The sequence below is a fragment of the Mytilus edulis genome, chromosome 14 (genome assembly GCF_963676685.1).
Source record: "Mytilus edulis chromosome 14, xbMytEdul2.2, whole genome shotgun sequence".
Taxonomy (NCBI): domain Eukaryota; kingdom Metazoa; phylum Mollusca; class Bivalvia; order Mytilida; family Mytilidae; genus Mytilus; species Mytilus edulis.
The window spans coordinates 55,488,153-55,515,419 of NC_092357.1; the positions used below are offsets into that span (position 1 = coordinate 55,488,153).

At 32.0% G+C, this 27,267-nt stretch overlaps 1 protein-coding gene across 11 annotated transcripts in view; it reads right to left on the reverse strand.

The window, feature by feature from the left end:
- The window catches only part of LOC139503592 (trafficking kinesin-binding protein 1-like), a 56,603-nt gene extending 29,666 nt beyond the window's left edge, over nucleotides 1-26,937 (reverse strand). For 2 of the 11 annotated variants that reach the window (XR_011659137.1, XM_071293395.1), the window contains exons 1-4: nucleotides 26,834-26,937; nucleotides 20,832-21,313; nucleotides 14,644-14,837; nucleotides 6,517-6,720 (exon numbers count right to left, since the gene is read on the reverse strand). The gene's annotated coding sequence lies outside the window, so the exon portion shown is untranslated. Of the gene's footprint in view, nucleotides 1-3,790; nucleotides 4,357-6,516; nucleotides 6,721-9,293; nucleotides 9,421-14,643; nucleotides 14,838-16,065; nucleotides 16,124-20,831; nucleotides 21,314-26,833 lie in introns of those variants that run through there. The other 9 variants (XR_011659136.1, XM_071293394.1, XR_011659138.1 and 6 more) reach the window with 7 other exon arrangements.
- Between the last annotated feature and the right edge of the window lie 330 nt (nucleotides 26,938-27,267).

Consider the following 27,267-nt stretch of genomic DNA (forward strand, 5'->3'; position numbering starts at 1 on the left):
GTTAGCTTCCTTGCTAGCTCAACCATGAAATCATTATTTGAACTTATAAGGTAAGGCACAACAATCATTTGGGTGGAGTTAATAGTTAAGCAGAGAACCAATCAGAACTTGTGACAGAATTAAATAGTGTAAAACTAGTTTTACAAGTCAGTTTAAAAATAAGTTTTCAATCTAAATTTAAAATTTATTGATAATTATAAGCTAATTCACACGCATGTTGTAGGTGTGTTTAATTTGTCAATTTTATTTCAATCAATTACTCAGTTCATTTATAAATCCAGTTATGTGTATGTATAAGGTTAATGACCTCTTCTGTAGCCTTTGAATTACGAATGTTTCAAACTGCAATAATATAAAAACAGCAAAGATAATGAATAATAGAGATGGGCCATTTTGTACATTTACAATGAGGAAACTTCGATCAAGCATTATTATTTGTAGTTTGATTGCATTTAAAAGTTAAACGAGATTTTGTGTCAAATAAACCAAGATTTTTGTAGAAAATCCACAGATATTTTTGTTATAAAATTTTAAGCATAGATTACTCAGACACTTGATTTCTATGATGCGCTAGCGTTTATTGTTTACAAAAAGTCCTAGACAACCGTTAATATAAATTTTAAAAAATCCTCCGAGGTCACGAAATTCGAGCACACCCTAGAAGGTAAAAGTTGAAGATGAGCTTCATTTCTTATTAGAATGCCCTCTTTATGATATTCAAAGGGACGATTTTTTTCAAGACATTTCTAACAATTGTTGTAATTTTATAAATTTAAATAAATCTTCTAAATTTTTATGGCTCTTGACCCAAGAAAATGTTACTCTTATGGAAAAACTGGGCTGTTATATTTGTGACTGTTTTGAATTAAGGAGATCAGGTATGAACACTGACACTAAGTCAAGTAAATAATTTGAGAATAAATACATATACATGTATAATGTAATTTTATTATTCTTTTATTCACAATATATATGTGGTTTTTAGCTTGATTCTGACCAATGCTTATATTCCAAATATATATGTATATGCCTCTATTGTTGTTGTTACCAATTATGTAAATCAATTGTATCTGATTTTATGCCCTTTATGGGCCCTGTAATTTGGGAAATAAAAATATTCTATTCTATTCTATTCTGTACTTGAATTGGTCCATATATATATATATATATTTGTTTAAACCAATATCTAAATTTATAAACTTGTTTTAATGAAATCGTTGCTAGCACTGCTTGCAAAAAAAATCCTCCATATATCAAGTACTAAATTGTCAACTATGAAAGTGCAAAGGAAATGCTGTGGATTTTCTATAAAATTTCCATTTGTTTAGCATTGAATCAACACAAGGGTACATCATCCTTGAACAAAACATAAACCGTAACTCCGCTTCTAATTTATTGTAATACATAGAATTTTTTAATTCAGTCAAAAACTATAAGAAGTGAAATTTAATTTGCAAAGTTGTTTTGGGAAACCTGTTTGTATGAAACATACATATTATAAACAGGCCATTGATATGAGTGTTTTCATTGGATGATGAATTGGTGCTATGCTCCTCCCAATTTTGAGGTAATAATCATTTCATGGTTGAGCTAACAAGGAAGCTAACCAAAGAATCTACCTGTAGATTCATACTCGTTGGAATCTGCTGTAAAGATAATTTAACAAATAATATTAAACCTTTTTTTAATCAATATCATTTGAAGGACAGCTAGACTATTGATTAAAAGACAGTTAATTGGAAACTCTAAACATCATTATATGATTATTAGTGTATTGAAAAAGTATTGAAAGAAATTTACAACAGGTAAAAATTATCTGAGGTCACTTTAGGCACCAGTTTGACATGATTTGATGACTTAAGTAAAATTCCTCGTAAATGTTTTAAATTTTGGATACATTAGGGGACTGCTCTTTCTCAATACATTAACAACTAAGATATGTATGACAGTCTAGATGGGGGGGGGGGGGGGTCCTTAATATTTGTATTCTTCCAAATAGTAAAATATATATGGGCATTTTTCTTTATCTTGAAAAATAATGCTTATTCTAGATCTGTTAATGTTTATGCAAATGATTTTTCTGTCTATTCTGTAATCCGTATATTCTAAAACTTTATTCTTTTATTCTTTATGCTTTTGCACCCCATGATTTTCTATTTCTTATACTTTTGCACCCCATGATTCTCAATTCCCGTTATACTATTGCACCCCATTATTCTCTATATTCCTATAATGCTTTTGCACCCAATTATTCTCTTTTCTCCTGTAGTGCTTTTGCTCTTTATTCTTTTTACTTTTGCACCCCGTTATTCTCTATTTCTTATACTTTTGAACCCCATGATTCTCAATTCCCGTTATACTATTGCACCCAATTATTCTCTATATTCCTATAATGCTTTTGCACCCAATTATTCTCTTCCGATGATGCTTTTGCACCTAATTATTCTCTATTCTTTATATACTTTATGCTAATTTTTCTCTACTCATTATATATTTTGGCCATAATTTATTCTCTTTCTGTAAAGTCCATAATGACCCCATGTATATCATTCTAACAAATAAAAGAGACAGTGCATTTAGATTTATTGGATTTTTTCCCCCAACATATTGATTTTTAAAAAGACAAACTTCAATACACAGCTTTTTAATTATAATTCAGATGAAACAATATAGATTGTACTCTTCATTAAAGAAGGTAAAATTGCCATATTTGGATTGTTTACATTTGTTTCTAAGGTATCTAATAAAAGTTTAATGTGGGTGTATGATTGAAGATACTATTTTATGTTTTATCATGTTTATAGTATGAATAATTTACAAGATATAATCCATCTTTAAACTTAAAAGGAAATAATTACAATCAACTTAAAAAGGTGTATAATAAATTATATAATTTTAAGTAGCTATAAGGTTTATAATCATAGTAAATAAATTTACTGGTTTTAATGATAGAGTTATATTTGTTAGAATCTCACCAAAGGTAATATTATGCTGTTCATACTTGATTCATAGCGCCAAAATTTAACCATGAAATTTTTTACCACTACTTTTCTGCGACTCGTTAAAAAAATATCATATCCATAACTATACCGAGTCAGTTACAATTTACTACCGAGTTGAACTAGTAACTGGGAAGAAGAAGAAAAATTAAAAATTATGAACATTTCAGTTTTTATCACTAACAATCTATTTTTATAAAATACATTTTTGAAAAAAGAGCCAATGGTGAAATTTTGATTTACACTATCAAGTCGGATGTTAATTCTTTAACCTGAGTAAAGAACACGAACTTGCTTAAGTTTTACATGTTCATTTGTACATGTCTTCGTGCATGTTTCAGAGATAAGTGACAAAAGCTGGTATGCACATTAAATTGATAACCGAAAAAGATTTATTAAAGTAAAAATTTAATAAAACTGATACCTTGACAAATTAAATCATCTCTTCATTGAAATCGAAATACTGGAGTTAATATATATTTCTACTCAATAAATGCATACAAATTTAAACTGCACCTTTATCCTCAAAACTAATAATTTGAATCTGACACATACATGACATAACAAACTATACTTGGCTTATTACAAATCTTGATCAGAGAAGACAGCCCTTTTTTTTGATTGGTTACCACAAGGTCCAGAAGGTTTTCTAGACCTCAGTGTTCTTTCAATTTGATAACATTCAAACGGTAATGTACCGGTTTGAAGTTGAATGGCAATGTCTATAACACACCTGACAATTAAAGTTAAACTTCAGACATTTTATAATAGAACAGAAACGTTGTACGTACCTTGCCATTAAATTGTAACATATAATTCCCATATCTTCTATCTCTCGTAAATAATTGAGATATGTACTTATCACATACAAAATCACATGGACATAAGTTCTGAGTCTAACTTTCTGTAACATTAAAGAATAGTATCAACTCAGCCTCACAAGAAAGAAAGCTTGTAGCTTAACAATCCAGACTAAAGTTTCTATTACTTCTTGCGAGAAATTATTATGAAGAAGATGTATTGATTATCCATCAATTTCTACACTGCACATTAAAGGCTTAAATAATCCTGACACATGTATAGATCAGAGGAAAAAATTTCCAACTTGCTGCATTTCAGACGTCAACATATACAGATATAAGAAGATGTGATGTGAGTGACAATGATACAACTCTGCATCCAAGTCACAATTTGTAAAAGTAAACCATTACAAGTCAAAGTACGGTCTTCAACACAGAGCCTTGGCTCAAACCGAACAGCAAGCTAAGTAAAGGGCCCCAAAAGTTACTAATGTAAAACCATTTAAACAGGAAAACGGGCAACAGTCTAACTTACTGCTTTTCACAAGTAAAATACATGCATTCATTTAGTTAACAACAGGACATTTAAGCATGGTTGGTTTAAAAATATTCATTTCTTTTGTGAGGTGGTTTTAAGAGCTTAACTTTTATCGCTAACTGATACATAGACTTTTGAATAAAATGAAAAGAACTGATATTAGTTTACAACCCGGTAACATTCAGCTCTACTGTGACGATATTTTAAATACTTAACCATTCAGCTTTCATTGTTTTTGTTTTGAAAGATAAATATCAGCACCGATTTGACTTATTGACTTTTTGAAGAAATCAAATACTCGTTGTACAATGTGAAGGTCATCTTTTTGGTGTCCCTAATACATTACACTAAGTTATTAATGTTGTAGCTTAGCAATTCCAAAGTGTAAAATGTTATCTACTTAAAGTAGTCTTGTAAAATTTATTGCGAGCTAATTAAGAAATCTGATTGAATGAGACCAAAGTCACATGTAACGAAACAATTTCACAAGTTAACGTGCAACCTAACTCGTACAGTTCCAATAATGTAGACGATCAATATAAGGTTGGACCCCCCCCTTTTTATCCTGTGTTGGGAACCCCCTTTTTAAAATGGCTGGATCTGCCCCTGGGATTTAAACAGACAGATCAACTGATTCTGCATTATTCTTAAGTGAATGTTGTGTTTAAGTTACGAATCCTGCAACTAGCTTATGTCAAGAATTTCCCTGAGTCAGCTTTTTTTCAGGATTTGCTTAATATGCTCAAGAAAAAGACTATTTAATGTTTTGCTGGGATACATGTTTAGTATTTCAAAGTTTTTCATAACTACTTATTTATATAATATACCAGCTGACTATACTAAATAAGGGATTTTTTCATGGTGGGAAAATTATGCAACATAAGAATAGCGAAAATGAGACACACACCAAAATAACACAAGTGTATTGTTTTTAAGATAATGATGTTCATATCTATATAATTTGTATACTTTTGGATAAAACTACAATTTTTTTATGGAATATGTTTTCCTAAGATGGCCTTGAACTATAGTTATCTTGATTAAATCTACTTGGTAAAAAATGACAAAATGACTGTTGATTATAAATTATTACTATCAGACAGGATATAAAGATATTGATTTTGTTGACATTTTCCGTATCTAAATCTTTTTTTTTAAATTTGACTTTATAACAAGACTGACTTTAGTACACGGATGCCCCACTCCCACTATCTATCGTTTACTATGTTCAGAAGACCGTGAAATTGGGGTCAAAACTGCAATTTGGCATTAAAATAAATAAGATCATAACATAGGAAACATGTGTACTACGTTTCAAGTTGATTTGAATTCAACTTCATCAAAAATTACCTTGACCAAAAACTTTAACCTGAAGCAGGACAGACAGACAGACAGATGGAAGGACAGACACAGACAAACGGATAGACCCACAGACCCACACACCAGAAAACATAATGCCCATAAATGGGACATAAAAAACTAATTTTTGATTCCACATGAAACTTTCATGTGCACTCAAACTCATTATACATTTTCTAGTCTCAAAGTGACTGTTGAATTATTTAATCATGGGTCAACATCTGAGTCCTTAGATTTTTACTTTCAATAACATTTTTTATATCAAAGAAATCAAATGATTCTATTTTCTAACTTTAACAAGTCTCTACTAAAATTGATTTTTGAATAACCTGCAGGACCAATATAATAGATATATAATCGATTTGATTCCCCACAAATCCTGAAATTGTTAATATAACTTTGATAAACAATAGACTATACATGATATGTAAACAGGCATCATAGTTGCTATGAAAACAGGACAGACTTTGTAACATGACCTTTCTATGGCTTTTAAATTATGAATTTTTAATAATGACAATTGTTTGAGTTTCCAGGTATCTCCCAAATAATTTGTGTTATTATCATTGCTGAACAATACCTGCCTAGAGACAGAAACATTTTAACTTTTATCGTCCTAACCATTTGCACTGTGATAAGCATGCGAAATCTTAACAAATTTTAAACTGAAAGTATATATTTTACTGATAGCCTTGTCAGGCATGTTATTTGGCAAACTTTCCTCTTTTGCAAAAAAATCCATTCTAGTAAATAAAATCCTTTCTTTTTATCAAATTTAATTTTTATATGAATTCCCTACTCTCATGCCACTAGAACTTACCAAAATATTTTAAGGTCTCATCGATCTGTTCATTGGTCAGTTCTAGATCTTCATCGATCGGGATCAACGGAGTCTGGATCCAGTCTTCATTATCATAGCCACAGAAATCAGTAATACTATCCGACCGTAAACGATATTTAGGTATCTGTTCTTCAATCAAACTTAATATTTCTACTTCCGGTAGATTTCCACTGCTACACAACTCTGGAAAACAAAAATTACATTCACAATTATTATTGAAGCATTAAATTTATTTTTTTACGATATATATGTTCAAAAATATTTCCTCAATCATAATGGTTGCAGAATTATGCATTTTTTTTAGACAAAAATTTCATTTCAGAATTATTATTGAAGCATTATTTAAATTATATTTCTCAAACTATATCTGAGCAAAATATATTCCTGGAAGGCATATTTTGTCCTCATGGTTAAGGAATCTTGCCAAGAAAGTAATTTTGTGATTAAATTCTTCATAAACCTGATTGACCAATCTATACATGTTATATGTATGTGATGCCTTGTTTATGATTTCTTATTGAGCAAGAGGTCATAGAACTAAAACTGACCTGGTCAAGAGAACAATGACCAATCCTATTGTAAGTTAAGTCCTACAGATTAGTAATGATTTTCAATGCAGCAATGCACATATATGCAAAGTATTTCATACTAAGTGAATGACCACTATTATACAAGACCAGCTGGCATCATTCCATATTTTTTTAATATTAGCCTTAGAATACTAAAGTATGTTATATGTTTTTTTCGGAAGTTTTTGAACAATTCATGAAATTACAGCAAGCATCTGGAAGAGAAGAAGCATCCCATGTGATGACTTAATGTGTTAAAGTCAAGGCACCTGATCTCTAAAATCTGTCACAACTGGTGCACTTTTAATATGTTGGCAGTTGCTATTTTAACCTATATGACCTATAAAATAAAGTTTGATTTGATTACAAATCTCTGTAATATGATGATGAGCAAACATAAGACATATTCGAGGAAAATCTATTTGAAATGAAGATGATTGATTGATTTGTTGGTGTTTAACACCACTTTCAGCACTGCTGACAATATTGTCATGGTCAGTTTTGATTGGTGAAAGCCTATAGGTCTTGAGTAACCTGAGAGTACGGTGACCTTCGACGATTCAATTTGGTGTGGAATGCACATGCCATGTTCTGGATTCAAACTCCCATTTTTTGTAACCTGAAGTGTTAGGCTAGTGATGAAGCAGATGGATTTCTTTAACTAATCAAGGACCAAGGACTTGCTTCACACCGAAATATTTCTGAAAAGTTTAACATGACTAGGAAACACTTTAGAAAACGCTTCACCAGAAACAGTCAACGTAAAATACACAGTACAGGTCAATGGTATTTCTTGAAAATTTACAGCATTTAATGACAGGGTATACGTTCTCAGGAGGGATTATTTTTGTCCATGGTGAGTCCCAACAGTAAGAAGATATTTTTAATATTGCAATAGGATTTATCATTTCAAACGCTTTATGACTTAAACAAGCAATGAAATGACATTAAATTCAGATTTCCTTTAGTTTAATGCTATAATATGATAATGCATGTGTTCAGTAACTGAGTTCATACAAAATATTTCAATCTTGATGCATCTTTGGACTCACCAGTGTCCAGATAGATTTTGATGAGTCATGGACTCACCTTAGTGAGAACCCTGAAAAGAGGCAGCCATTTGACCCTGGTTTAAACATGGTTAGTACCTAACTCTTTTTACAAACATTTGTTTCATAGGTTAACATATTATGAGGGTCATACATTGTATGTGTATCAAATAAGAAAATACCCAGAGTTTGTCCAGAATATTTGTGTGAACAGTATTTGATAAATCAGAAATCACTTGGGACAGTCTTGGCCAAGTCAGAAAATACAACTTTGCAATGCCAGATTTATAATCAAAAAGTCAAATTTAAAAAGAAGATCAGTGTTTTTATATTTTCTTCAAATAAATTGATATAGAGTGGGGTGCTCATTTTCGCCATATCTTTCCATGTTTTCTAGTTTATGTGCAGGTCTATATGTTTTTGAAGTATACTGATATTTCTATATGAAGATAACTTCAAATGCAAAAATTCCTAAGCTTGAAAACATGTTTGTTTGAAAATAATCATCTGTAAAGTTAGATTAAAAGGTGTTTGAAATTTCCTGAAGTTTTGTCAATGGGGGACACATATTTGCCGTTTTTACACACCTATTTTTAAAAAACCAAATAACTGCAGCTTTATATAATATTTATCAAACAAATTTCATTATAGATGAACAGCAGACATTTCAAAGGTGTAAAAAACAGAAATTTAGGCCAATCAGTCAAATAGTAATGCTAAAGAAAAAAATCTTTGAAAATCCTGCTTTTCATTCAGGAAATTGACCGAAAATCGTTGTCCGTTTTTGATCTTTTGCAGTAAGTGCCGTAATTTTGTTTAAGTCTAAAAAATAATCATATTTGTTATAAAATTATAATCTAACAGCATATTTCTTCCATTTCAGCTATCCTTTGAAGTGTTTACACCTCAAAATCATAAAACGTCGAAATTGTGTCCCCGGCGAATATGGGCCCCCCACTCTAACAATATAATTTTGGCTCTTGCAGACCAAGATTGTGAGTTTTTAAATTCAATATGGCCTTTAAGTGAACATTAACCTGACCTATTTAACTTATGTAATTTAGCAACAGTAACTAACAAAATTAGTTCTAAATCACATTTTTTTTCCCATTTTTTGCAAGTAATTTATTCATCTTACCATTAAAATTCTAATCAAGCTTTAATTTTCCAAAATCACTTTACACTTTAAATTTTTGTTTAATGAAATAAATCTAAATGAGGACACAAATCCACTATCTTTAATACTGTATATACAAATATATGTTATCAAGATATTGGCGTAATCAATGTCGGCTTGTCACTTTTGTAAACAAAAGTCGCATGCATGATATCAACGTTTTGAAATTTTAATACAAAATTGTCCCATATACTATACATGTATTATCAGTGCATGTATATATGAAGATATTGTGCAAGGACACACCTGCATGAGTAACTACAATATGAACTAAATTAATACTGTTAAGTTTTATTCAAAATTTGGCAACAAAATAGACATGTGTTTGTTTTACTAGGCCTAGAGTTGCTACTTATCATTTACCCAATAAGTATACTTTGGATTCATTACTATTCCTTGGATACCAATTTACGTGGATTTCATGGGTACAGGTAAACCACAAAATTAAATGTTCAACGATTGACAAATTTTTCTTTTAAAAATAGGCTGGTATATGCTCTGACCTGGGGAACACCATGAAATTAAATATCAACGAACATACAAGTTTTCCTTTATCCATGAAAATTAGTAACCATGAAAATAAATAAATTCACAGTAGTTTAAACACTTATATAAGTGAAAATCACTTGGGCTATTATTTTGATGTGTGATATTTGTGAGGTTTACCTACATGTAGCTATAAAACCAGATTTAACATGGACAATGTCTGTACTAATCATTTGCTAATACAGGAATATGACAGTTGTATTAACGTTTCATTTCTATTCATTCCACTGATGTGACAGTTGTTTTCCATTTCTTCTACTGGTGGGCATAGTCAGCATATACATTTTTGTACTTTGTACTTCTAACATTTCAATTCTAACTAAACATACCAATGATTTTTAACAGTTATGTCCCTTTAATTATTGGTAGTCAGTGTTTTGATAAATTGATCGTGAGGCAAAGAGAAACTTCCCTAAATATTCCTCTTTCAAGCTCCCACAAAAAGTCCAACCAACTGGCATCCTCAAATATAATTTGACTCATACAAATGTACTATAAAAAAAATTACCATTCAAGCCCATTTTGGTCACTTCCTACATGAAAAAAAGATCTGATATGGAGTGGTACATCTGATAACTAAATTTGACCACAAACCACAAAAGACCTGACCATTATACAGAAGATTGAACAAAACATGTCTAAGATAACCTTAAATGAGTCATATCTGCTGTGATCGAAAGAAATGACAGTATGAATGAGGTAAAAATGTACATATATTACACACCAAAAATTCATGTACCTACACAGTCTGGATATTTTTGGAGGTCTTTCATCATTCTTTACATAAAGAATTTATTATTATTTTTATTATCATACTTGCATGACTGGACAAATCACTAAATTCATAAATCTAGTTTTTTGGGGGGGGGGGTTGGGGGGGGGGGGTCTATTTGTTGTTTTTTTCTCCTTTCTTTGAAATAATGGACTTAGTAAAATGTCAAGAAATGTATGAAGGAAAGTAAAAAGTGAAAAATGTAATATTAATTAAGACATCACAAGACAAAATTCAGAATTGCTACATTTTGTGTACAGACTACAGCATTTCATAATGAACCTTAAACATCTTCATTTATTTAACAAAATTCCTTGCTAATAAAACAATCAACAATAACAGGTTTTCACCCCCTAATTTCCCTCTTAAATCAGCCTCTGCTTCTGAAAATTTCATGAATATCTAGGCCTGATTTAGTTATCCCCCTTCCATTAAACAAACTTGATAAATGGGAGACAACTGTTGTTGTGAATAAGTTTTTTTTGAATATCTTTACCTAAACTGAGTTCCTTCCCTTTAAACAGATGAAAACTTTTGTTCACATATTTTTAAAAGTAATATAACAACTCCCAACAATGTGATATTTATCAATGTCACTAAGACCACAATTTTGACCATATATATACAAATGTACATGTAGATGTAAGAAAATATGTATTACAGTTTGTATGTGAGCAAAAAAAAATAAAAGATCATAAAGATTCATTGAGACCCTCAACTGTGTTAAGATAACAATTTTATACAGATGTTTAATTTCTACTCTATTTCTGAAGAATGCCAAATTACCTATACATTAATCAAGAAATTGGGCCAAATCGATCAGCAAATTAAGATGGGTACTGATATGCTTTTCTGGATCTATATCAAATATATAGCCAAATCTTGATCTCTCTCCAGCTCCATGGCATGCATATCATTTTAAATTTTACCTGAGGCCATACATGTATTTAAACATCCATAAATAACATGCTAAAGATTACTACCATTTGTCTTTCTATTATATAATTTAACCTTGATAGGTCACATAGGTAAAAAGACATATTTTATTGATGTTAAGTAACGCTCTAGGTTTCAATGAACAAATTCAAAATTCAATTTTACAAATAAAAAGGTTATGAATTAAAAAATGGGAAAGAGGGGCAGGGGGCAGCGGGTATTAGATAACAAAGTTTAACAATCTATGTATCAATTAACGAATCTCGTATTTAATTTTTCAATTAAAAGTTTATTAACTACTAAAGGAGGGTATTTGACATCAAGTTAAATTCTAGGTAAATGTATCAATTATTAGTTTTTAAATTCAATTTTTAGATTAAAGGTTATAAATAAATAAACAGCTGCGCCATGAGCGCATGATACATGTACGCCCATCACATTTTCAAAGAATAAAGTTCAATTATTTCTCAATGTCAAATAGAAATTAATGGAAATCAAAAGGGAGCTTACATCAATAGATATACACATAATTCATTAAAGTTTTATGAGAATTGCTGAAAGATTTTTTTTACTTGGTAAATCACCCTTTTTCATTTTGTTTTTTTATTAATAAACCTTGCAACTCGGAAAAGTACATGTTGAATGAAAAATTTATAAAAATTGAAAGGGGTGCTCAAGTCAATAGATACATTCACCAAAGTTTTATGCAAATTGGTTAAAGCATTCGTCAGTTAATGTCCAACATGTTGACAACATCAAACAGACAGACATTATTGTAACGACGGACAATGGTATACATTTTTACCATAATATGTCCCGTAAATTGGCGTATAAATAAAAGAGGGTAATGGCATGGATTTCAAGTTAAACTTGTAACAGTATAAATATATACACAATGTTTATATTCTATTTCCAACTTCTTGAAAAGTAATGGTTCATTGATTCAAAAGGTTTTAACTTTTGACCACTAAAATTTTGGAAAGGACAAACAAAATTTTGGTTTTTTGCTGAAGAAATAATAGTAAAGACTGTGAAGTCCAGCAAATTTTCTTCAAGGACCCAAAGGGAAAAAAAGACTTCAAAGATTAAGAACTCAAAAATTCTACTATTAACATGATTAAAGAGATTTTAACTGATGAAATGGTGGTTATGCATTCTTGTTTTATTTGACTTTTGTATAGTTGTATCCTATTTTGTTATGCAGAATACCCATGCCATTGTGTCTTGGGAAAGAGTTTGAAATTGCTGAATACAAGTTTTCTAATATGAGGACATTTCTTTTATCATGTTCTTAATTATGATACATGATGAAATTATGAAATTATGCATGTACATGTAATTTACACATACATGTTGTAGACTTGACATACATGTAGATCATGTAGATAATAGAGATCTAAATTTTTACATGTACAAATGTATGCATGTATCACATCCTGCCTTGTATACTTACATACATATATATATATACATGTACAAGTAAATGTATAAAGATGTCCTAATTATAAGTAATTATAATGAATGTAATGTATAGTGACCAAATATTTTAAAACAAATATTTCTTAGTTAGATGTATTATCATATTATGACCATTTATTTCAAAGGTACGCCAGACATGTGTCCTGATGAGTAATAAATGGTTTTGTCCAATAAAATGTCATCAGTTACTGGACAAGATGACCCGTACTAGTACATGTACATGAAGTACTAGTGAAGATATAAGAATTTTGTATTAATCATATATTAATATAAAAGACTTACATCAGATTCTCCCCTTTTCTGTTCATGAAACAGTTACCATAAAAAAAGTATAATTTTGAACAGAAACTCATATATGAGAAATATTCTTGTAACATAAGACACAGATGATGCCCCCAATTTCATACATGTATATATATGTAATGTTCTAAAGAGGCATTACTTTAGAACGGTACATTGTAAAAAAGTGATGCCACCAAAATTCGTACTTGATCTGTTGATCTTTATAAAGCACAAAAAGGTCAGTACTCACCTCAGAAGCTAACAAAACCTTTAAATAGACTTATTAAGAAGGGAAATAGTTACAATACTGTTGTCAGGTCATTAAAGATTGCATGTTTTGGAGTTAATATTGATTCGCTTAAAGAGTCTTTGCATCGGAACTATTTTAAAACACATTTTTTTTTTAAACAGTTGTTGGCATGACACGGGTTATGTTCTTCTCATATATATATATGTTATGATGGTATGATACTAAACAACTAAAGGGAAAGATTGTGCCTGATATTCATATGATGAAGACATAGTCTTTCAATCAGTTTAATTGAAGTCTGGAGCTGGCATGTCAGTTAACTGCTAGTAGTCTGTTGTTATTTATGTATTATTGTCATTTTGTTTTTTTTCTTTGGTTACATCTTCTGACATCAGACTCGGACTTCTCTTGAACTGAATTTTAATGTTTTAATGTGAGTATTGTTATGCGTTTACTTTTCTACATTGGCTAGAGGTATAGGGGGAGGGTTGAGATCTCATAAACATGTTTAACCCCGCCACATTTTTGAGCCTGTCCCTAGTCAGAAGCCTCTGTCCTTTGTTAGTCTTGTATTATTTTTAATTTAAAGCTTCTTGTATACAATTTGGAGTTTAGTATGGCATTCATTATCACTGAACTAGTATATATATTTGTTTTGGGGCCAGCTGAAGGACGCCTCCAGGTGCAGAATTTCTTGCTGCATTGAAGACCTGTTGGTGACCTTTGGCTGTTGTTTGATCTTTTGTTGGGTTGTTGTCTCTTTGACACATTCCCCATTCCCATTCTCAATTTTATTTGAGGTAATAAGCAATTATGCGTATAAGTTTCATAACATTTGGTTGAGGCATAAATTAATTAGAGAATGAAAACAACAAAAATAGCAATTTTTCCTTTACTTAAGGGGCATAACTCTAGAACAGTAAAAATGATGGGTGGAGGGTTATAATTAATTAATCTCGTTTCAAGATCAGCATGTGCATCATCAGTTTCTATTATTGGATTTTTGTACCAATTAAATAAACATGACAAAAGACATAGTTTCTAACCTGTCAGGACTCCAATGTCCTTTGTATCATTTACCCAGCATTCCTCTTCCTTCGCTGTTTGGATTTCATCTTCCTGTGTAATGTTGGTAGCTGCAGTGGACGAATCAGCTGGTTCCAGCTTGACGAATAAGTACTACCATTTACAAAAGGTATTCTGTGTGTATGCAACTTACAAAAATAATTGTTATTATAACCTAAAAAAGAATTGAAAAATTATTGATCATCAATGGTGAGAACATGTATTATAAGCCTCAGTCATACCACATCTTCTTATTTATATCCACTAGAATTCTATGTCCCCAAACCCCCTAACAAGTTGTACATGTATATACATGTATGGCTAATGCTGTGTGCCCCCAAAGCCAACATTTCACAAACTTTTATATTCAATCGCGAGACTCCACTGATTAAGTACATATGATTTTAAGTGTTTTCATGCCACTTTAGGATCTTTTGTGGCAGCCAGTTTTTATTGGTGGAGGAAGTAAGATCTAGAGTGCCCAAAAAATCACAGTCAATAGGAAAACTGACATAGAATCCTAGTCAATTAATACTGGATTCACTATAAAAAAAAGAAGATGTGGTATGATTGCTAATGAGACAACTGTCCACACGAGACCAAAATGACAGACATTTACAACTACATATGCATGTATAGGTCACCCTACGGCCTTCAACAATGAGCAAAGTCCAAACTGTATAGTCAGCTATATATGGCTCTGATAAGACAATGTAAAACAATACACCTTATCGCTAATCCCGGTTGACCCAGCCGCTTGAACTTTTGACGCATACAACAATCACTTTTCCATTGTGGTGTCAGATATTTTATTCTATGACGTCAAAATTTTACGGGAACCTGTGTAATATCCAGTAATGGCGAACAAATAGCGATAAGGTGTATTGCCCTATTGGTGTAGGCAGTGATACACCTTATCGCTATTTGTCCGCCATTGCTGGAAATCACACAGGTTCCCAGAAAAATTTTGACGTCATAAAACAAAATATCTGACGCCACAATGGAAAAGTGATTGTTGTTGACGTCAAAAGTTCAAGCGGCCGGGTCAGCCGGGATTAGCCATAAGGTGTATTGATCCAAGGAGGCTGATTTAACCCCCCTTTTTACGATCAATGCTTTTGAATGGGGACATACGGCATATGATTGCAACACAACCTCCCTCCCTTTTATTCTGGGAATTTGTCGACTTCATATTGAAGATGTGCCTATATATTTGGCAGAAAAGATACACAGACCTGAGTAAAGTAATGGGTATCGCTGACTGAGAGACGACCAAAGAGGACTGGAATATTCTATCGAATGGGGAGCAGGTTATCACATATCTTTATTTTTCCTATGATAACTATTAAAACTACAACGCTAGTCAGTTTATTATGTTTTGAAACTTTTCCATTAATTCTTACATTTCCATTTTCGTCCTCCATGATATTCAGGTGCTTGAATGATAAACAAATTCTAATTGGATAATATTGCCAAAGATCAGCCAATGAAATGTAGTTTTACAAAAACAAATTTTTATCAAGGGGCTCATGAGGAACGATCGATAACATGATTAATCATTGCGCAATGTTAAGCAGTAAAAAGTTAATGCGAGTGTGACTAATCAGTTACTCGATATCCCTGGTCTTGCTACAAAAATCGATAAAATAATAAGCTCTCTATGATATTAGGGACTTATCATTATTTATCCACATATAAAAAGTTTAGCGACTCATTTGAGGTCTTACATAAAACTTAAGTTTAAGCAGTGTTCAAGAGAGGGACATATAAAAGATTCCTCTAAGTAAATAATGTGTTGTTACTGTTTCAAAAAGTTATTTTATAGAGTTACTTCTTAGGATCAAGTTTCTTGCGGATCCGGCCATTTTAAAAAGGGGGGGGGGGTCCCAACCCAGAGTAAAATGGGAGGGGTTCAACTATATGCTCCCATTCAAATGCATTGATCGTCCAAAAAAGTGGGGTTCCAATCCCCGGAACCCCCCCCCCCCCCCCCTGGATCCGCCACTGATATAGGAAATTAGAAAAAAAGTCAGAAAAAAATACTCAAAGCACCGTACGTGGCTTGCTTTACCAACTTATATTCATGGAAGAGGCCTCATGGACGTTACCTATTTCAAGACAATTTCCCTCAAAAAATGTTTTAAGACTCAATCCACTGAGAATATTTCATTTTCAATATTTTCGTGAAATACCATTATAAGTGTTTTGCATGTAAAAATTTTGGCATGTTTAATAGAGGGGGGGATCACATTTTTTAAATGTTTTTACTGGGGGGGGGGGGGGGGTGATCAAATAAAAATATAGAAATATTATGGGGGGGGGGGGGGTCAAGACATTTTGTATGTTTGATTTCAAAATGATCAGCCCCCCCTTTCCCAGGTAAAAAATGATAAGTCCCTTATCTGATAGAAGACGTCGATTTTTTTAGTATACTGATATTTGAATATCAGTTCTGTAACTGTAATATTGAATATTTGTAATTTGGGAAATAAAAATATTCTATTCTATTCTGTTCTGTTCTGTTCTGTTCTGTTCTGTTCTGTTCTATTCTATTCTATTCTATTCTATTCTATTCTATTCTATTCTAATCTATTCTATTCTATTCTATTCTATTCTATTCTATTCTATTCTATTCTATTCTATTCTATTCTATTCTATTCTATTCTATTCTATTCTGACCTCTTGTATTTAACGAATAGTATAGAATAAAACATTTATATATTCATATGATTTTCATATGACAAATATACTTTCCCCGCAAATTACAACAGGGCCCATAAGTCAAATCAAACAATTTTATTTCCTAATTAGAGTATTTTTATTTCCTAATTAAGGTATATCAATTATAAACAAGAAATGATAAAAAGACAAACAGGTATATACACTATAAAATATTTAAATATTTTATATTTGTATTAAATATTTTTTATTTTTTTCCAAATTGCAGGACCCATAAAGGAGTGTGGTAATGTCTTTTACCGTCAGGCGTCAAACGCTCATTTTCGGCTACCGTTAGCGTCAAATCAGTTACCGTGATATATATCACGGACCTAATCGTGATTCGTCAGATGTTAAGAATTGAATGCTCGAAGATCTTTTTGTTACTTCATTGGGGGTGTAAATGCGTTGACCGAAGTACATTTTGTATGAAGCGCGAAGGGCCAAGTGAGCTTTTCTCATTACTTGGCATCCGTCGTCCGTCGTCGTCGTCTATCTGCCCTGAAATTTTCAGATGAATTGGACAACCCTTTGTTGGGTTGCTGCCCCTGAATTGGTAATTTTAGGGAAATTTTGCTGTTTTTGGTTATTATCTTGAAGATTATTATAGATAGAGATAAACTGTAAAAAGCAATAATGTTCAGCAAAGTAAGATTTACAAATAAGTTAGCATGACCAAAATGGTCAGTTGACCCCTTTAGGAGTTATTGCTCTTTATAGTCAATTTTTAACCATTTTTCGTAAATCTTAGTTATCTTTTACAAAAATCTTCTCCTCTGAAACTACTGGGCAAAATTAATCATAACTTCACCAAAATCATCTATGGAGTATCTAGTTTAAAAATGTGTCCGATGACCCGGCCATCTAACCAAGATGGGTGCCATGGCTAAAAATAGAACATAGGGGGAAAATGCAGTTTTTGGCTTATAACTCAAAAACCAAAGCATTTAGAGCAAATCTGACATGAAGTAAAATTGTTTATCAGGTCAAGATCTATCTGCTCTGAAATTTTCAGATGAATCGGACAACCTGTTGTTGGGTTGCTGTTCCTGAATAGGTGATTTTAGGGAAATTTTGCTGTTTTTTGGTTATTATCTTGAATATTATTATAGATAGAGATAAACTGTAAACAGCAATAATATTCAGCAAAGTAAGATTTACAAATAAGTCACATGACCAAAATGGTCAGTTGACCATTTTAGGAGTTATTACCCTTTCTAGTCAATTTTTAACAATTTTTCGTAAATCTTAGCAATCTTTTACAAAAATCTTCTCCTCTGAAACTACTGGGCCAAAGTAATCCAAACTTGGCCACAATCATTTTTTGAGTATCTAGTTTTAAAAATGTGTCTGATGACCCGGCCATCCAACCAAGATGGCTGATATGGCTAAAAATAGAACATAGGGGTAAAATGTAGTTTTTGGCTTATAACTCAAAAACGAAAGCATTTAGAGCAAATCTGACTGCGTAAAATTGTTTATCAGGTCAATTTCTATCTGCTCTGGAATTTTCAGATGAATCGGACAACCCGTTATTAGGTTGCTGCCTCTGAATAGGTAATTTTATGGAAATTTTGCTGTTTTTGGTTATTATCTTGAATATTATTATAGATAGAGATAAACTGTAAACAGCAATAATGTACAGCAAAGTAACACCTTAAAATAAGTCAACATGACCAAAATGGTCAATTGACCCCCTAAGGAGTTATTGTCCTTTATAGTCAATTTTTAACAATTTTCATAAAATTTGTTAATTTTTACTAACATTTTCCACCTGAAACTACTGGGCCAAGTTCATTATAGATAGAAATAATTGTAAGCAGCAAGAATGTCCAGTAAAGTAAGATGTACAAACACATCACTATTACCAAAACACAATTTTGTCATGAATCCATCTGTGTCCTTTGTTTCATATTCACATAGACCAAGGAGAGCGACACAGGCTCTTCAGAGCCTCTAGTTATGTTTTTATGTTAACCTGTTTTGGCCCTTTTCAAGGTGTTGTTAACTACTAATTTGAGGTAAACTAAAGCTGTTAACTGTTTTCAACCCACTTTGTTAACTGTTTTCAACCCACTTTGTTAACTGTAATCAGCATTTTTGCATGTTTGTTAACTGTTTTTGCCAAAATCGAGGTGTTGCCAACATGTTAACGGACCCCCTATTGCCCCTCCTCTATGAAGTTACGAAAAGAACCATTCAATACGTATAGCTATGATCATGGAAATACGATTTTGTGGGACCTCGTGTCATCATGAATGATACATTTTATTGTGTAATGCAATTGTTTAAGGAATAAAAAAAGGTCACGGTACATTTTATCGTCATGCACTAAAATTTTTAACATCATTTGGCAAGAATTTTTACCGTTATACGTCATGAAGGTACCCCCATTACTATCCTTTTAAGAAGTATCTGGAATTATCAGAAAACCATTACTAGTATAAATGGACTTCTGGTATCATAGGGTAGAACAGAATTTTTATATATCTATATGTATTTATTCGTTTCCAAGTTTCAGGGCCCATAAAAAGCGGTACCACGATTTCCCGAGAAATACAAGAACCTTTATAACATCCCAAGAATAAACCGATATATCCCGATAAAAAGATTTGTTATGGTGTGTACAACAAAAAGATTACTAAATTAAAGATGTTACTCGTTTTTATTCATTAAAAGTGCAATTTCACTTCAAGAATTCAATTTGTATGTCTTGTATACAAAATATAACGTCCGCCATATTGTTTTCAACAAGGAGTTTGCATATAAAAGATATACAAATCGATTTTTGAAGCTTGCGTGTTTTTTTTACACGTAAAAATAGCAGCAAATGATTACAGAAAGCTGTGTAGTTGCTGGTGTCCAAAAGACAAGCTTGTTTGATGTTGTTTGCTTAACATTGCTTAACGTCCAGTGGAAAATATTTCAAAGATGAGATGATAATTGATTATTAAGCAGCTAGACATAGACATTCTGTGTTTCAAGTTGTAAGATGTATATCCATCTGATGAGTTAATCCGTTTTCAACTGATTTTCAGTTCGTTCTCTCATGTTGTACTGTCACGTAAACCACTGTCACAAGTAATGGGGAGGGTTGGAGATGTTTGAACCCCGCCACATTCTGTATGGATGTTCCTGTCCCAATTCGGGATCCTGTAATTCAGTGGTTGTCGTTTGTTGCTGTGTTACTTATTTCTTTTTCGTTTTTTTTTTTGGTAAACAAATTATGCCGTTAGTCAGTTTTCTCGTTTGAATATGTATTACATTTGTCATTTCGGGGTCTTTTATAGCTGACTATGCAGTATCGGCATTGCTCATTGTTGAAGGCCGTACGATGACCTATAGTTGGTAATATTTGTGTCAGTTGGTCTCTTGTAGAGAGTTGTTTCATTGTCAATCATACCACACCTTTATATACATATATATTATATATATAAGTATATGTACTTACAGAAACTACTGGAGAACATGGTTGTTTTATCATATTTATCTCAAGGGTATAATTTGATTGGTAAACAGGAAGCCGTAGAATGGTGAATATACAGTCACGAACTTCTAAATGGTGCTGCGCTTGTTTTGGAAAATATTTCAAAATATTCCAAAGTAAGATATATGAACAATATTCCACAAAAATTTCATCCAATATTTGATTAACTTCTTCTTATGACAGGTCTCGTTTTCTTGAATACCTCTATTAGAAGTAATCACCGAAACATTCTTTTATTATAGATGGCAGTCAAAATTCTGATTTTAATTTCTAGTTTTAGCAGATCTCGTTTTTTCTCGAATCTCGTTCTTATGAGAAGTATTCCACTAAAATTCGTATAAATGAAACTGTTTCACCACAAATTAAAACTGTATGGCGATTTGTTTCCTAATCGAAATTCCAATAACCGTCTCAAAGTTGGTGGTGATTTTAATACTAGGAAAACCCTGAAATTGATAATAGAAAAATATAAGGTTTGAGTGTAGATACGTAATCATTGTCATGTTTAACTGTATCCTTGTCTACACTATAGTCTGCGGACCCTTTATATATCTGCATGGCAAAGGGAAATGAAAGAGGGAGTGAATAGAAGATAAACAAAGTAATCGCATAAATCCAAAAACAGAGTCTTTTCATAAGCCTACTTCTAAATTCATAATGTTCATTAATTCAATGTTATTCATATCAAATAGCCTTGCATCTATTTCTATTTAAGTTGCAACATCATTATTCATCAGTATCACTATAGTATTAAAAGAATGCAAAGAAATTTGGAGGTTACGCCCTATCAATAAGTCGACTCAACAAAACTGATACAATACAAGCATGAAAAGCGATAGTCTTTAGAACACAAATCCAAATTGCTCGTTGTAATATGCCCGCCACGTTATGTATGTATGTACCTGTCCCAAGTCAGGAGACTGTAATTCAGTGGTCGTCGTTTGTTTATGTTTTACATATTTGTTTTTCGTTCATTTTTTTTATAGCCCCGAAACGAAGCTGTCGATCGGTGCCATATAGTTTTAACCTTGTCCGTCATTCTGTTAATCTGTCATTCCGTCATTCCACAACAAACCATTACACAGAGTTTTTTTTTCTAAACGCCTTCAGCTGATATTGGGCTGATTTTTGGTATGTGAGTTAACCAAGATGAGTTACAGCTAAAGTTTAAGTTTTGTTCCGCTAAGCTAATTTTTGCCGAAATTACAGGCTTTGGACTTTGATAAATTGTTGAAAATCACAGTTATACAGACTTTTTTCCTCAACACTTTCAGATATTGGGATGATTTTTGGCATGTGAGTTAACCAAGATGAGTTCCAGATCAAGTTTCAGTTTTGTTCCGCTAAATTACGGGCTATTGACTTTGATAAATTTTTGAAATCACAGTTGTACGGACCTTTTTCCAATACGCCTCCAGATTTTGAGCTGATTTTTTATATGTGAGACAACAATCATGCTTGTGTCCACATGTGTTATTGAAATTTTTTTGAGACGGGGCCATACGTGTCGCTTTGACACATCTAGTTTTTTATATAGATAAGGCCGTTAGTTTTCTCGTTTGATTTTTTTTACATTGTCATTTCGGGGCCTTTTATAGCTGACTATGCAATATGGACTTTGCTCATTGTTGAAGGTAGAATATATATGCGGTGATCTATAATTGTTAATTTCTGTGTCATTTTGGTCTCTTGTGGAGAGTTGTCTCATTGGCAATCATACCTCATTTTTTTTATAGTCTATGTTTACATTCAAAGCTTTAGGTTATGATACCACGGATATCCATACCTAATTAATTTAAGTTAATGTTTGTACCAAGTTTCAACTATGACAGTTGTTATCCGTACATTTGATGTGTTTGAGCTTTTTGCCATTTGATTAGGGACTATCCGTTTTGAAAATTTTTGGTGTTCGGTATTTTTGTTATTTTACTTTTTTCATTTATCAATACATTCAATAAGAACTTTTGCAAAGTGAATCTACCGTGAAGAAATACAATTGAGAATGGAAATGGGGAATGTGTCAAAGCGACAACAACCCGACCATAGAATTGACAACATGGCCACCAATGGGTCTTCAATGTAGCGAGAAACTCCCGCACCCAGAGGCGTCCTTCATTTGGCCCCTTAACAAATATGCATACTAGTTTAGTGATAATGGACGTCATACTAAACTCCGAATTATACACAAGAAACTAAAATTAAAAATCATACCAGACTAACAAAGGCCAAAGGTTCCTGACTTGGGACAGGTGCAAAATTACGGAGGGTTAAACATGTTTTTTGAGATCTCAACCCTCCCCCTATACGTCTAGCCAAAGTAGAAAAACAAACGCTCAACAATACGCACAGTAAAACTCAGTTTTAGAGAAGTCAGAGTCCGATGTCAGAATATGAAACAAAAGTGACAATAATACATAAATAACAACAGACTACTTGCAGTTACTGACATGCCAGCTTCAGTCCTCAATTAAACTGATTGAAACATTATGTCTTCATCATATGAATATCAGACACAATCCCTCCTGTTAGGGGTTTAGTATGCAGGTATTTATTCTTGGTACTCCTATGTAAATCATGTCAGAAGTCAAAATGATTTAGCAATTGTTAACCAAAATAAGGATAAAAATAATAGGCTAATATACAAACAAAATCTAGAAAACTCCTATGAAAATTTATATAATGATAAAATTTTAAATTTACAAGAGAATAGCAAACTCCAACTTTTTAAAAAAATAAAGAAAAGCTATAACTTTGAACCATACCTACTTTCTCAAAACTTTGAATATAGACAACTAATTTCTAAATTTCGAATAAGTGACCACTGCTTATTAATAGAAACTGGAAGATACAGGAAAATTCCCAGAGATTTAAGACTATGTACACATTGTGATGTACTAGATGATGAGTTTCATTTCTTTTTTAAATGTAAAATAAATGAACAATTAAGAAAAGAATTTTTAAATGAAAATAAATATAATAACTTAAATGATATAGATAAATTAAAACATATTCTCAATCCTGAAACAAAACAGGACACTTGCAAATTAGGCTCCTTTTTAAAAAAGTCACTAAGACTGAGGGCAGGGAGTCCTTGATATAATTTGAATCTCTTATATATATATATATATCTTGATTTAAAAAAAAGACAAATTATAGTTCAAAGTGTGTCCATTGTTTATTTTCATTGTTTTATGTAAACTGTATATTATGTATAATGTTTTAAGCCATTGGTCCATATGGGCGTAAAGTGCTTTTCAATAAAGTTTATTATTATACCATCATGAAATATATGAGAAGAATATAACTCATGTCATGCCAACAACTGGTTTTAGAATAAATGTGTTTAAATCCGATGCAAAGACCCTATAAGTGAATCAATATTAAAGCCAAAATATGCAATCTTTAATGACCAGACAACAGTATCGTAACTATATCCCTTCTTAATAAGTCTGTTTAAAGGTTTTGAAAGAAAGTATGAATACTAAAAAGAGAGCACGTGTTTAATAAGTACAGAAATGCAGTAGTATTGAAATAATGTCATGCTGCCTAGACCCCCCAATCAATGGGTGATCGGACCTTGTCGTTAGCATAGAGAGAGCACGATGAGCATGATAATCTTATACATAATGCATACATAATTTGACTGTGTATATAGAGGCTATAGATATGACTGTGTATATGGATGTGACTATGTATATAGATGTGACTGTATATAGATGTGACTGTGTATATAGCTATGACTGTGTATATAGATGTGAATGTTATATAGATGTGACTGTGTATATAGATGTGACTGTGTATATAGACTGTGTATTTAGATGTGACTGTGTATATAGATGTGACTGTGTATTTAGATGTGACTGTGTATATAGATGTGACTATATGTGACTGCGTATATAGATGTGACTGTGTATATAGATGTGACTGTGTATATACATGTGACTGTGTATATAGATGTGACTGTGTATATATAGATATTCCACACAGCAAAACATACGCCCCTTTTCGTCACAACCTTTAATTACTTCTTACTAAGAGATATTCATGAGACAATTTTATTATATCGTTAAAAAAGGACAATCACACTGAAAAAAATCACTATATGTGCTGCATACTTGTAATTCTTGACAAACGACGAACTTTCAACGGTCTTTTTATACTGTTTATATTTCTTTTCGACTACGGCATAGGTCATGTTAATAAATAACCCCGCTTTACTGAATAAAATATGGTCTCATAACAAGTGACGAATCAAATTACACTACTGCAGTCAGTTTATTAGTGGGAATTTATTAGTTTATCTTTATGCTTGTACATGTACCAGTGTGAATAAAACTCCTTAAATTCGGTAACACAACATATCGACATTTTTGTTAATTTTCTTTCGTGTTATTTTGTGTTACTATGTTTTTTGATTGAGTTAAGCCATTCCAATTGATATTTTATCGTGTGTCTTTCTATGATGTGATGTTAAACTACTGTTTCAGAAAAGGGAGAAGGTTTGGTACCTTTTTAAAAAACGTTTAATCCCGCTGCAATTGTTTGCACCTGTCCTAAGTCAGGAATTTGATGTTCAGTTGTGTCGTCTGTTTATATGGTTCATAAGTGTTTCTCGTTTTTTATATAGGGTAGACCGTTTGTTTTCCCGTTTGAATAGTTTTACACTAGTAATTTTTGGGGCCCTTTATAGCTTGCTGTTCGGTGTGAGCCCAGGCTCTATGTTGAAGACCGTACATTGACCTATTTTTTTTTAATTTATAAATTAAAAATGTGTCTTGAAGTTGTCTTATTGGCACTCATACCGCATCTTCCTATATCATATTCACGGATCACATGTGATTGATTTAATGATTGTTGCTTGTTTAAAGTCAAGTTGAAAATAGTTCAGGATAAACAGATTAATACCAAATACAAAGGATAGGTTTACTAAATAAGGTGACATGGACGAGGGTCGAGAAATAATGGTGCCACTGGAAAATGAAGGAATTAGGATCAGGACAGACAAACTGCATTACAAAAGGCCACATACAGACTCTCCGAATTATTGTAAGAATTCTGTTAACGTGAAGAAAGCGTGATTTAAACTGGAACCCGCTTTTAATCCAACGCTTCACTGAACAAAGTGAAGTCAGTCGAAAAACAGCTGAACAGCTAGTAATATATTAAATGATCAAATAACTTGTTTGTTGTCCGTTTTTTTATGTTTGTTTTTTTTGCTGTTTTGAATTGTTCGTTTTTTGTTTTTTCTAGTTGGATGTTTTTGAGTGTTTTGTAAGCTGTCTTTTTGTTAGTATTTTTTTTACGGAGGGAGGTGGGTACTGTTGGTGTTTTGTGTTTTTATGCTCTTTTAATGTTTACTTTATGTGTTCTTCCGGGGGGGGGGTAGTTTTATTTAAGTAGTTGTTTCTTTAGCTTAAATTCGATAAGCTTCGCAGATTGTTGGTTTGTAGATCGTACCCTGATCCACTTGACAAAACAGGTGTCTATTTATACTGTTTAAAATCAATGTGTGTGTCATTTTATGAATGAGGTGCTATAAAGAAAACCAAAGATCGATCTCTCAGCGTTTTTGCAACTACTAGCTAGACAGTATTCTTATTCATGGTATAAAAAGGATCTAAAACCAAACAAATCAAATGCAGAAATCAAAGATAAAAAAATTAACTTTCGTATTAACTGACAATTCAAGGATGACATATGATAAAGGGGAAAGAAGAAGGGGGTTGCAACTGTGGAAAAGTTTGAATGAAATAATTAGAGTTTAGTTAAAGACGTCCACTATAAACAGACACAGCAATCAAATCGACTATAACCCATTTTACAACTGAAATTAACATCAGCTGGTCGACAAATGACAGTGTCCATCATAGCAAAGGATATATCTGTATCAATAGCTAGCAATACATGAGAAATTCTGTATCTTAAATATACAATTATCAAAATAAACAACGTTAAAATGTTCCTACCTATGCCCATGAATAGTTAACCAGCAACAATGAATGAAACTTCATTATGTACATGACATAAAGTCCGAATCGACCTGTTTCTTAATTCTCGTCTTGAAATTCGTGAATCCGATCACGTATATTATACCTAACTTTAGTTTATTTCCTTATCGTCTGTGATATGTGTATATGTATTTTGTAATGGTCGAGATAAATGTTTACCTTTTCCTTATTTACAATTAATTTATTTGAATAAAGTATTTTTTATTAACGTATAAGAACATTACGCGCTGGTACAGTCTTTATTTATAATACAAAAATATTGTATGCTGACATTTGACATTGTGAACAGTTTCAGTGAAAATTGAGCGCTACGTCAAATGCATTTAACAAATTTCCGAAAGCGCTTCGGACGAAACAAATGTATAAAGTGTCATACTAGCATATTAATATGT